Source organism: Pan troglodytes, chromosome 21, assembly GCF_028858775.2.
Source record: "Pan troglodytes isolate AG18354 chromosome 21, NHGRI_mPanTro3-v2.0_pri, whole genome shotgun sequence".
Lineage (NCBI taxonomy): Eukaryota > Metazoa > Chordata > Mammalia > Primates > Hominidae > Pan > Pan troglodytes.
In genome coordinates, this window is record NC_072419.2 from 13,691,286 (window position 1) to 13,704,050 (window position 12,765).

Genomic DNA, 12,765 nt, shown 5'->3' on the forward strand with positions numbered 1-12,765 from the left:
CTTGCGATAGTTTACTGAGAATGATGATTTCCAATTTCATCCATGTCCCTACAAAGGACATGAACTCATCATTTTTTAGGGCTGCATAGTATTCCATGGCGTATATGTGCCACATTTTCTTAATCCAGTCTATCATTGTTGGACATTTGGGTTGGTTCCAAGTCTTTGCTATTGTGAATAGTGCCGCAATAAACATACGTGTGCATGTGTCTTTATAGCAGCATGATTTATAGTCATTTGGGTATATACCCAGTAATGGGATGGCTGGGTCAAATGGTATTTCTAGTTCTAGATCCCTGAGGAATCGCCACACTGACTTCCACAATGGTTGAACTAGTTTACAGTACCACTAACAGTGTGAAAGCGTTCCTATTTCTCCACATCCTCTCCAGCACCTGTTGAAAAAGAAAATTATATATTTTCTATATCCAGAATTAGAAAGAGAGAAGAGAAAACAAAAAGTGGTTCAAAGTCAAGTAGAGAAAGTCTATTGATGAGTTGGAATATGATAGAATATGAACTTGAGGGAGTAAATGTGGTGCTTGTTATGTTGTCTCCAGGGGTGGGCTAAGAGTGTTATTTCTTTTATTCTGTGGGTTATGGGAGATAAGGTGGAAGGTGAAGGGTCCCTCATCTAACTTAAAGAAGAGTCCAAAGAATAAAAAGGGCAAATGGTATCATGCAGATAAGAGGATGGAATTCAGATACCAGGTAGATACAGAAATGTTCTCTCTGTTCTTTTCCAGCACTGGGTTTGAATGTGGTGACATGAACTAGATGCAAGGGAGCATGTAAAACAATAATTCAAGCAATACCTTATATTCTCACTCTGTTGCCTAAGTTAGAATGCAGTGGGAAGATCTCAGCTCACTGCAACCTCCACTCCCAGGTGCAAGCAATCCTCCTGCCTCAGCCTTCTGACTAGCTGCAATTACAGGCGCATGCCACCATGCCCAGCTAATTTTTTGTATTTTTAGTAGAGATGTGAGTTCGCCATCTTGGCCAGGCTGTTCTTGAACTCCTGGCCTCAAGTGATCCGCTGACCTCGGCCTCCCAAAGTGCTGGGATTATAGGTGTAAACCATTGCACCTGGCCGTGATAACTTTTAACAACTTATCTACATATTTTTGCATTGATCTTCATATTCAATCTGCACAGCTCTTTGAAGTTCATTTTACAGCTGAGTGAACTGAGAAAAGTCAAGCAGCTTGATTGACCAAGTTCTCAGCTGGTTAAAAGCAGAGGCCGGGAGCAGTGGCTCATACCTGCAATCCCAGAAATTTGGGAGGCTGAGGGAAGACACTTGCTTGAGCTCAGGAGTTCAAGACCAGCCTGGGCAACACAACAAGACCCAGTCTCTATGAAAAAAAAAAAAAAATTAGTCCGGTCCAGCAGGTGGGGTTGAAGTAGGAGGATCTCTTTACCTCAGGGGTTCAAGGATGCAGTGAACTAGGATTGCTATGGGCTGCGCTCCAACCTGGATGACACAGCAAGACCCTGTCTCAAAAACAAAACAAAACAAAACAAAAGCCAAGATTCAAGATTCAAACCTAGATCTGTCTCTCAGCGTAATGCTCATTTAAGTCCTTTACTCCATGGCCTGAAAAGAGCTTCAACAGCCTTGAAGGGAAATTAGGCATCAAGAAGGTTTACAATTTCCAATAAGATTCATAAAGAAAATAGTTGTCATCCAAGGCTGCAATTTTATCTGCATTTTTATGACTACAGTGTCCCAAATCCCAATGCTATCAATATTCCATTTCTAGTCAGTTTCCATTTCTTCATCAGTGTCAAGAGGCAAAAGTACTGATTCCCCTTTTGCCACTGATTAGAAAGCATGGTGTTCAGGGCAGACAAAGTAATGATAAAAAGAACTCAAGGACCTTGAGTGATTAAGGGTGAAGTTAAGACATCGGATGTTGTCTTCTCATTTTTCTGATGACCAGTAACAATTATGCTGTTGTTTGTAAGAGAGGATGTAGAAAGTTCCGTTGTGAATTTCTTCATGCTTAGTGAGTGGGCTTATGTTGTTATAATAAATACGTGTTTTTAGGTGGGGGGAGATTTCAGATTGTATTTTCTTCTCAACATTGCATTTTTTACATTTTAGACATTGAATTATGATTCAGCTTATAAGGAGAAGAGAATTAAAAAATAGGGTATGTGAAAGGTTTAATAACACTTCTTTTATCCAGTTTAGTCTTGAATTTTAAGTTTATGAACTTTTAAATCAATATGTAATTATTTTAAATGTAAAAATTTATTTTAGGCCATAGCATTAAATGAAAAGTTCAGCTATAAATGTTACTCATATTATTCATAACAAATGACATTTTTTCATTCACTGTGGACTTCATTTGAAGGATTTGACATTTTACAGTAGTTGACAGAAAATGGAAAAAACACAAGCTTTTTTTTTTTTTCTCTCTCTCTCTCTGCTTTAATAATTCTGTCCTGGCCCGACATAGGTATTTTTGCCCCCTCAAAATTTTCAGAATTGTTTTTGCTGTTGTGATAAGACCAAAGTTATTGAGTTTGAGACTGGAAGGAATTTTCTTTAGGAAAATGTGGAAGTTGTGATTGGAAGGAAAATGGGTTTGAGGAGAGTGGGAGCACTTGCAGTGCTATTTCCTGGACAAGGTGTCCACCCAACTCACTTTATACCAATCTCAATAAGAAAAAGACAATCCAGCCACACTGTGTCACCCCAAATCAGATTTCAACTTTGCACATTTTTTTCTTAAAAGGGTTAAAAAAGTTGTTTTTAGGAGGACACACTCACACACATGCCCTACAGGCGTGCACACACACACACATAAAACTACTGAATACTTTCTGCTAAAATCTAAAAAAAAAAACTTTTAAAATGGGAGAGGTGCATATTAAAATGTGAGAGGAAAGTCTCATTATCAGGCCTCTAACAAATAAAATGAGCCTTGAGACTAAATATTGTTATAATCATTATGAACATTAGCTTTCCTTTTCTCTCCCCCCTTTTTTTGTGTGTCACACAAATTCTCACAGGTGGTTCTAATTAGACATAAATAGTGACAGTGGCCAGTTTGACTAAATCCAGATTCCGGCCAAGAGTAATGGAAAAAAGTCTCAGCTTGCCTTCTTAAAAAACGGAATCTATACTGAGACAGTTCAAGGAAATGACGCCTCTGGTGAGATGTAAAAACCATAGCTCAAGCCCCTTTGTGCATTCTCCCTTTAGGGAGTCAAAGCAGCATAAAACACCTAACGGCATGTTCCTCCCTGCCCATATTAAATTCCAGGTTTCTCAAAGAAAGCTTGTATTTGTCTACCTAAGACAAACTTTGACCACCTTGGCATCTGATAGGAAGAAAACCCAAAAACCAAAAAACAAAAGAAAGCAAGCCATGTATGCTATCTCTATTGTCTTGTAATTTTAATCCTTTTATATGGAATAGTTGAATGGGTATTTGATAATTCTGTCAAGTCACTTCCTAAATACTTCACTGTTTTTATAAAAACTTTTATCACCTTTAGTTTAGGAGGGCAATACAGAAAAAGAATAAGTCTTTTTAAAGAAACTTTCCAAAAATCAATAGGTTAGTAAAACGTGGATTGTTCAGCGTGCATGTTCCAGGATAACAGCCTTTCTTCCTAGTCATGTTCTCTTTCTTGTTATTTCACACCAGTGTCCTATGAAGCCAACACACTCATCCTTGGATAAGAAATGTCTATAAAAATTTATACAGGTATTTAATGGACATGCTGAGTAATTTTTAGATCTCCTTAAGCAGCGTCGTTGCATATAATTGGGTCACTGCCCTAGGACACTCAGCCAGTGGGATCAGTGAAGGTTAAAATCCAGCCCATGTGTCTTTCACAAAGCCTTATTCCCTTCCTAGCAAGCGACTGCCTCTGCCTGGAAGAAGTGACAAGTTTTCTAATTTGCAGAGACTGGGTTTTCTGCATCCTATAAGTCGTTTTTGCAAACCTAACCAAAAAGGGAAAAAAAAGGATTATTTACTAATGTAATAATTTACTTATTTTTGCCTTCTCTTTAAATATCTGAACATATGAAGAACCTTAACACTTAAATTTTTTTCCAGAAATATGATAAGGCACAATATATCAGCCACTGTTATTTGACTTTCTGGTTTCTTAAGCATATACACTCAAGCTCATTGAGACATGATATCCTTGGCTGACCAATTCAATGCATATTGACATTGATAGATAGCTTAAAAATTGGGGGAGAGGACAGAAATAAATATCCAGGGAAGACCATATGTACCTCCTTCCATATATTTCATAAATATGCTGTTAACTGAATTTTTAGAGTGGCTGGCAATGGTCCATTTCCACTTTTATATACCTGTTTCTAAGACGCATGGTAAAATAGCAAAAGTCTAAGCAAATAGTCTTTACAACTCTACCCTTTACGAAACCTGTCTTCAGTTCTTACATGTAGTATATTATTACCACAATTATTATTACCATTATTTTATCTCTCATCCAAACCTGTTCTTGAATTTGGAGTACTTACAACAATGCCTGGATATTATCTTGAAAGATATATTTCTCCTGAGTCAACAAGTTTAAAAGTATGAAGAAGAGCAAATCAAAACAAATAGAGCGAACACTTTATAAACAGCGTATACTTGTGAATTTTATTTTTTAGAAGTTCAACTAGCTCTCCAGTGACTATCCCTTGAAGTTATTTTCAGCACTTGTTTTTTGCAGATGTAAAATATTTTTTCATATCAATGCAAAAATGACTTCTTTTTATTGATGGTTAGATTTCTAATGAGGCTGATCTACAGCAAAAGACCTGGATTGTCAGTCCTAGCCTTTTAACTAATAGTGACAAAATAGATATTCTTGTTCTATTGCATTGGGGAATTCCTTTGATCTTAGTAGGGATCCAGGGATAATAAGAGGTGTTCTAGAGAAAAATATCAGTCCCAGCAAGTTAAAAATATTATCCATTTTGCTCACATCATCACCAATCCAAGGAATAACTAGAGACCTGGAGGAGTTATAGAAGATTCTAGCAGCTTATCTACCAAAGCTTTTCCTCTTCAGGGGTGGTGGTGTTTTATATACAGAACAAATTATCCTGGGATATTGGCAGGCTTTAAATAATATTTTAGGTGAGGCTCGAGATTGGATGCTTCCAGAAAAGAATCATTCTGAGCAAACTTGGTTCTTAGCTCCCATCTACCTCATGAGGCTGTGAGAGGTCTGTAATGCACTCCAGAAGAAATTTTAGACGCTGATTGTTCCATCCCACTTGTTTCACCCAGACCCACCCTTAACAAATGAGAGAAAGTTTCAAGCAGCTGATTTTAGAATAAGAAATTTCAACTAGGGGTCTCAGGGAGAGATGTTTTATCCATTCATAATTAAGGCACTTGGGCCATATGTTTTTCTTTCCACTTTGTCACCTCCTCTCTCTTTCTGTGTGGTTTTCTCTGATTGTTACTTTCTTTGTTGTTGTTGTTGCTGTCTTCTGTCTCTAGTTAGTGGCAGCAGCTAGAAAAGCTCCCCACCCATGTGGGAGCCTTTTTCTCCACCGAGAGCTTTGGATAAAGGTCCACCTTGCTCTTCCAGCTTGCAGGATACCTGCTGGTCTAACAAGATAGACTGTTCCTACTCAAACACCCCAATTGCCCCAGCTGCAATTCATATCCATTCTTTTATCTGTGAAGTTATCTACTAGTGTCTACATTGGTTGGCCTTAAAGTCTTATATGCAACTTTTAATCAGAGCAGTTCAGCTCTCTTTGCTGTCCTCCTAATCACTGCCCTTTGGTGCCTCTTTTTTCTTGTTGACTTTCCTATTGTCTCAATCAAGGTGGTGAGGAGGGGGCTTTGATCTGGCAAGATAATCCTAGACCTATTCTAGGTTTTACTTCAATAGTTGTACAGATCATTTTTTTCTTTTGTAAATTAATCATAAATTCCCTCCTTCAATTTTGGCATGGGCTCACCTGAATGAAATACTATAAACTTCACCTACTTTTTTTCTTTTAAAATGTAACAAAAGACTTTTTACAATAAATTACTATAGATAATAAAAAGAAAAGCACAGTTAACAAGAAGGGATCCCCAAGCACAATAATTAATTTTTTTTTCTCTTGCTGGGTGATGAGAAAGTGAAAATTTTTAGGTGTGACTAGCTTTGGACCCTGAATAAGTCTGTCTTATCTGTGTCCCGTTTTTCCACTTTATAATCTTAGTGATTGGTGATGGTCGTCTCAAAGATCTCTTCCAGTCCTAACACGATAATGGAATTCTAGATTTTAAGTGTGTTCATTTATTTGAATTTATCTCAAAAGGTGAGGTCATATAGATATTTCAATATAAACATTTTGCTGTGACTGATAGCAGCGACTTTTAAAATGCCTGTAAACATTTCCACTGATCAGGTGATCCCCATAGTGAAAAACAAAATCCACGGAATTGGAAAGGTAGGGGAAGTCAGTGCTCTCCCTATCCTAGGAGTCTCATAGTCTCATTAGCAGAGAGGTGATGAGTGGATATTTGGCTGATGATGCCAAACATCATTACACTTAGTGGAGTCAACTTGTCAGGGCTTAGTATAAGGGAAGTAGAGGAATGAATCTGCAATCTGTTATGTTTATACAGTGTATTCATTCACGGCGAGGTGTATTCCTCAGAAAGAATTTAGCTGATTACTAGGCTGACTTCCAGGTTGCATGCCTAATGCTGGGGGCCCGACCCCTGTCAATGCTGGAAATGATTTGGGATGTACGTTTTCAGGTATCATATTCAATGAATAACTGCATATGCAGATCCAGGAGCTACTACAGTGTCCTCATTCCATAATGGAAAACCCCTGCTCCCAAATGGGCAGGGAAGGACCAGGACTTGGGAGAGCAGGGTTCTGAGCATTATCTGAGGACTGGTGGTGACAGACGCCAGGCACACACTCCCTCCGGGTCATTGCTCTTCCTCTGCTAGATGTAGACAAGCTTCATTCTCTCCTTCTCTTCCATTACCTCTGCCTCTTGTCTTGTCACTGACCCAAAGTCACAACCAGAATTTTAAACCTACTAGAAAAAGGGGGAAAAGGCAAATGAAATCTTCTCTTTCTAGTCTCTTATTTCTTTATCTAGAAACAAACTTTAAAGATTGCTCCTCTTCTCAGCAGATAAGGAGACAGAATACCTCCCAACAGCTAGTCTGATGGTGAATGCATAAACCTATCAGGAAGGGAGAATGAAAGGATTTGTCCCTGGGCTGTCAGAAAAATTGGCTTTGTAATTCTTACAAGCATGATAAAAGGACATTAAATCAACTTGGAAAGCTGTGGAAGAAAAGTTATGATTCTTCTTCATTGATGTTTTATCAAAACAGAAGTCTAAAACTTACCCCCACTGCATTTAAGTGTTCTGTGCCCCCCAAACATTTCAGGTACATAAAAAAATCCTGGTGTTCAGCAAGATCATATTAAAATTTGTTTCTTGGGGGCTACTGTGTGTTTCTAATCCAAGGAGTACTGCCTGACAAAGAAGAGATGCTCCATAAATTTTTGCTAAATGTTCACTGAAAGACTTGAACCTCCTCCTAATAGGTGCCGATTAACCAGCAAACAAATGACATGCACAGAATCTGACACGAGGAACTGACAGCACGAGAGAAGGGAACCCGATATGGATTGTCTGAAAATGATGCAGAAATCTTATGCAAACGATAAAATAAAGCCAAACAAAATACACAGGCATCTTTTCTAGTAAACCATTTTAATGTAAAAAGTACCTGCTTATGACTACAAAAAGGCCACTTTTTCCAAGTACATCTCTTATTTGATAATACAAAAAAGCCATTGTTTCCCTAATGATTTTATTATGGTTTTCCTTAAAGGGTTAACTTGTAGCATCCATGCTGTATGGAAACGGAAGGCTGTATATTCTTTCTGGCATATGCTTTCCAATTAATTGGATGTCTGATGAGCTGCATGTAATCTTAATAATGCTCAGATTTGATATAAGCCATTTTAGTAGATAATGGCTCTTTGAAGGTAAGTGAAAGGGATAATAACTCTTGGCAATATGGTTGTTCAGGAAATTTCAATTTTTTCATAGGAAACTGAAAATACTTAGAGGATTAAAGTGACTACAACGCACAGATGAAAACCCCCATTTGGAAGCTGGCTTTTCTCACAGTTTCTCCATGTTGACTGTTTTAACAATTGCCCCACTTAGCTATGAAATCTTCATACTACAGAGTGTAACATTGTTTAAAAGATACTTTAGCCTCATAAATCAAGTGCTGAGATAATGCATTATGTGTGATACTCTTCTAGGAGTACTCACAAGCACTCTGGTGAATACTAACTCCTGGCCAAGTGTTTTTTTCAAATATTATTCTCCTTTACTTCTATGTCAGGATCCCAGGGCCCTGCCATCCCAGCCAATAACACCACAAACGGAGACAAGGATAAATGATGCAAAGACTGAACACGTGTGCTGTTTGCAGCACGGTAATTGCCACACTGCAGATTCTTAACCCTGCTTGGGCTCAATATTCAATGGAACAGAGAATCACTTGTGATTTCCCAGAATTTCAGAATATTTTCATTTCTTACCTTGTGTAATACCAGTAGTTGTTTGTATCCAATGAGAAACATAAATCTCAGGACTTGTACCTGAAATAGAATCATGGATCCTTAGCTTGGGAGGATTTTAAAGATGATCTAAGAATGTGGTATGTAAATGTTAATGTCCATTATAAATTCATGCGGACCATATTTAACTACAGAGGCTTGACCTTCATGCTCAAAACTATTAAATATTTCCATGATGGGCACTGTTGTAGATTTGAAGAGACTAATTGCATTTATTTTATAATTATCCTCCATGTTCTGGCTTATCTGTTTTTTCTTGAGTTAGGTCATTTTTTCAGTTGGTGTTTCCTTTGCATACTGGTTTCTTCAACAGAGTATTTTGGCATATCAGGTAACACTTGCTAAAAGTGGTTTGATTGATCAATATCAGGAATTGAAGTAGGTACACTTAAAAATGTAAAAAAAAATGTACTCTGTACTCTGGGGTCATTACAAGGTCTCAGGCTCTGTAGAGAGGCAAGAGGGATGGAGGGGAGGGAGGTAGGGAGCAGTTGGGAAGCAAATTGGGCTTTCCCTTAGGGTGGATGGAGAGCTTGCCTTATGAGACATTGGGGAAGAGTCCTCTTGTCCTTCTCGTGACAGAACATTGTCTGAATTTCTGCTTCTCTTCTTTCAGCCCCAGCATAACTTTGAAATTTCTACTGAAAAGATCCCCAATTTCATTCAGAAAGACCGTCTTTCAGCTTTTTCCAGGGGACAAATGCCTTAGTCCTTAGCTACCTTGGGGACCAGACTGCCCTAGTGTCCTCCAAAGTCCCCACTGCTCCTTATCAAGTTCTGCTTTTGAAGCTTTAATATCAGCTTAAGATGAAATTCTGAAGAGATCTTTCACTGTGTAAAAAAAAAAAAAGAATTCTGTCTAAGCCTGTGTTGTACTGTGAGTTCCTCATCACTTTTGGCTCTAAACTGCTTCGGACTTTCTGAACATCCTTCATTATCGCAGTTTTTCATTGCTGCCTTAAAATGTATTCCTTTTCTTTTCTTATGAGATTTTGGGAAGGAGGAGAGAGAAATGTGTATAATAGTTGCCTTAAATGTGAAACTGCCAACTGAACTTGATATACGATTGTCCCTTTACTCAGAATAATTTTTGATACCATAGGAATTCCCTACTGCGGTCTGCAATTCGATAGCACTGGTGATTATATAGTTTGAATTAAATGCTAGCCCCTTCTGATACAATAGTCTACATCTACGAATTACTAAGCTTCAACTCAATTCCTAGGTGCTCCTCAACCCAGGCTAACTTATGTGCACTTTCAAGGTACCTGACCTTTCTATGTATTGTAGGAGTGAATTTGGGGCGGGTGCCATACACTTAGAACTCACCCAGCAGTAGTTATCCAAACATCTGGTACAGAAAAGTCACATGTTAAATAGCTGTTAATGTCATAAAGACTCCAGCAAAAGGATGAGATGGAAGAATTACAATATTTTGGCTTTGGCAAGGATGTCAGAAAAGTTTCATTCTGAATCCACCTTAATGTACCTTTAGTTTTACAGTGTCTATTGGCCTCTTTCATTGAGCAGAATAAAATTATCTGGTAAATTATGTATTAGAAAAGTCTCTCAAACTTCTGAAGTTCTTTTAACTCACATAGAAGAAGAAGCAGAATACAGTAAGAGAAACATACTATACAATATAATAATATAGATTATATAGATTTAGTAATATAGTATGCTGTAACTTACTATATTATACTATAATATATAGTAATATGTAAATAGTATATTATAGCAATATAGAATAATATGATAATTTAGAAAATAATAATAGAAAAATAATGTGGAAATGCCAAGTCTACATTACAAAATCTTGATATCTTAAAGCTAACTGTAATTGCTAATTTTAATCTTTTGAGCCTTAATTTGTAATACAGTATGTGAGTGTGTGTGCCTGTGTGTGTGTTTTTGTGTAGTGTGTGTGTGTATTTTCTTCCTTACTCTGAATCTTTAAATTATGGAAAGGAAGCCTACTTCTTCTTCTTCTTTTTTTTTTTCTTTTTTTTTTTTTTAGACAGAGTCTCACTCTGTCACCCAGGCTGGAGTGCAGCAGCAGGATCTCAGATCACTATTACCCCACCTCCCCGGTTGAGGAGATCCTCCTACCTCAGCCTCCCTAGTAGTTAGGACTACAGGTGCACACCAGCTTGGCTAATTTTTTGTATTTTTAGTAGAGATACAGTTTCACCTTGTTGCCCAGGCTAGTCTTGAACTCCTGGGCTCAAGCAATCCATCTGCTTCAGCCTCCCAAAGTGCTGGGGTTACAGGCGTGAGCCACCGCACCTGTCCTGGAAAGGAAGCCTTTTTATATGAGTTGTTTTCTACACAGTAAGTACAGATCAATGTCTATGACTATGACTGTATAATTTTTCTATTAATTCCTGTAACTTATAACATGTAGTTTGTAACATGACGAGACCAAGGAGTGCCACAAAAACATGAGATGCATGTGGTTAAATCCATTTCATGGTGCTAGTTCCTAGCCATTCACTTACAGGTGGGGGTGACCATTCTTTGGCATTTGAATGACTCATTTTCTCTCCTTCAGTTGCACTTAGTTAGACATCAAGAACTTGTTGTACTTATGTTTCTTAGAACAACATTGTTCTTTTTATAATTTCTTTAATAGTGGCATGGAGCTCCCTCTGTAACCTAATGTTCTTTCTCTCAATGATTCTCCATCCCTTTGTCTTTGAAACTATAGCATTTTTGTCTTGGTAAAATAGAGGTGTGAGGGTTGGACAGTCACCAGCCTCATGCACAGTGCCATGAATGTCATTGTCATTCAGGAGACATGCTTTGACTTCTGGGCATTTATAAATCCATGCACTGCAATAACAGCCCATAAAAAGTGGCTGGCTAATTTCCAAAGAGTAAAAGGAAGCTCAGGTTAAAAAGGAAATATGGTTCATGTCCCACCAGAGTCACCAAAAAAAGAGAAAAAATAAAGAAGGAAGGAAAGAAGAAAGGAAGGAGGGAGGGAGGGAGGGAGAGAGAGGGAGACAAAGAGAAGAGAAGAGAAGAGAAAAGAGAAAAGAAGAGAAAAGAAAAGAAGAGAGATGTGGTCTTTGCAATATGGGGTCTGGATAGATGTAAATGCTGGCATTTGTATCTACACCTCGTGATGCTGGATGAAGAGAATAATAATACTAAACTCTCATCACTCTGGGTGACTGGTAAATTGTTTAGATGACTCCTAAATTGGTCTTGAGCTTTAGATGGAAACTGGCTTTCAGTGGAGTTTAACATGGGACTTCCAAAGATCTTGCAAATGATGACTCCCTCATCTGGTAAGTTAATTAGGGAATTAACCACCTTAATTTTAACCAATTAGTTTAGGAGGATAGAATAGAATTGTAATCTATGCGAGAAATGAGCTCTAAATGAATGACATGGTCAAAACAACTCTCAAAACAACACACAAACTTTCCACTTCCCATGTCAGTAACTCAAAAATGGCCTGCTCTGAAGTCTCTTTCTGGACTCCCTGCATCAAATGCAAGAGGTGGTTTGTGGTGACTCATAAAAGGATAACTACCTTATTGATAAATACAAGACCAGCCTCAGAAATTCATCATGATCTCAATCATTGTCATTATTCCAGCGTCTGATAGTTAGTAGAGTGTAGGCTATGACTAACTGAAGACTGTAAGAACTTCCATCATCCAGGAAACTTGGGAAAGGTAAAAATAGTATCTAAATGCCAAATCTAAATGCTGAGATGGTAAAGTCTGAAACATTTGAGCACATACACAACATGGCCATGTAATAATAAATCTGAATATTATTCTGACTGAGAAGGTGCCAATGTAATTTTCTGGATTACTCTTGTTGGATGTATGAGTATTTTGGCTGTGTTTTATTAAATCTTTGAATACTTTAGATACTTCTGAAGGATTAGATGAGAAAGGTTTCATCATGCTCTATCAACAATTAAATATATTAATAAAAGTAAGAAAGTGCCATTTAGTAATCACAAAGTGTGTGTCATTCCAGCAAAGTGAACAGTGGCGAAAGGGAGTGTCATATGATTTAAAAAAAAATGTGTGCCTTGCTGAGGCATAACATATCCCCAACTTGCAGGATTATCGCTAGAAAATGGTATGTCCCTAGACTTCTCACTTCTCCTCCTAATGC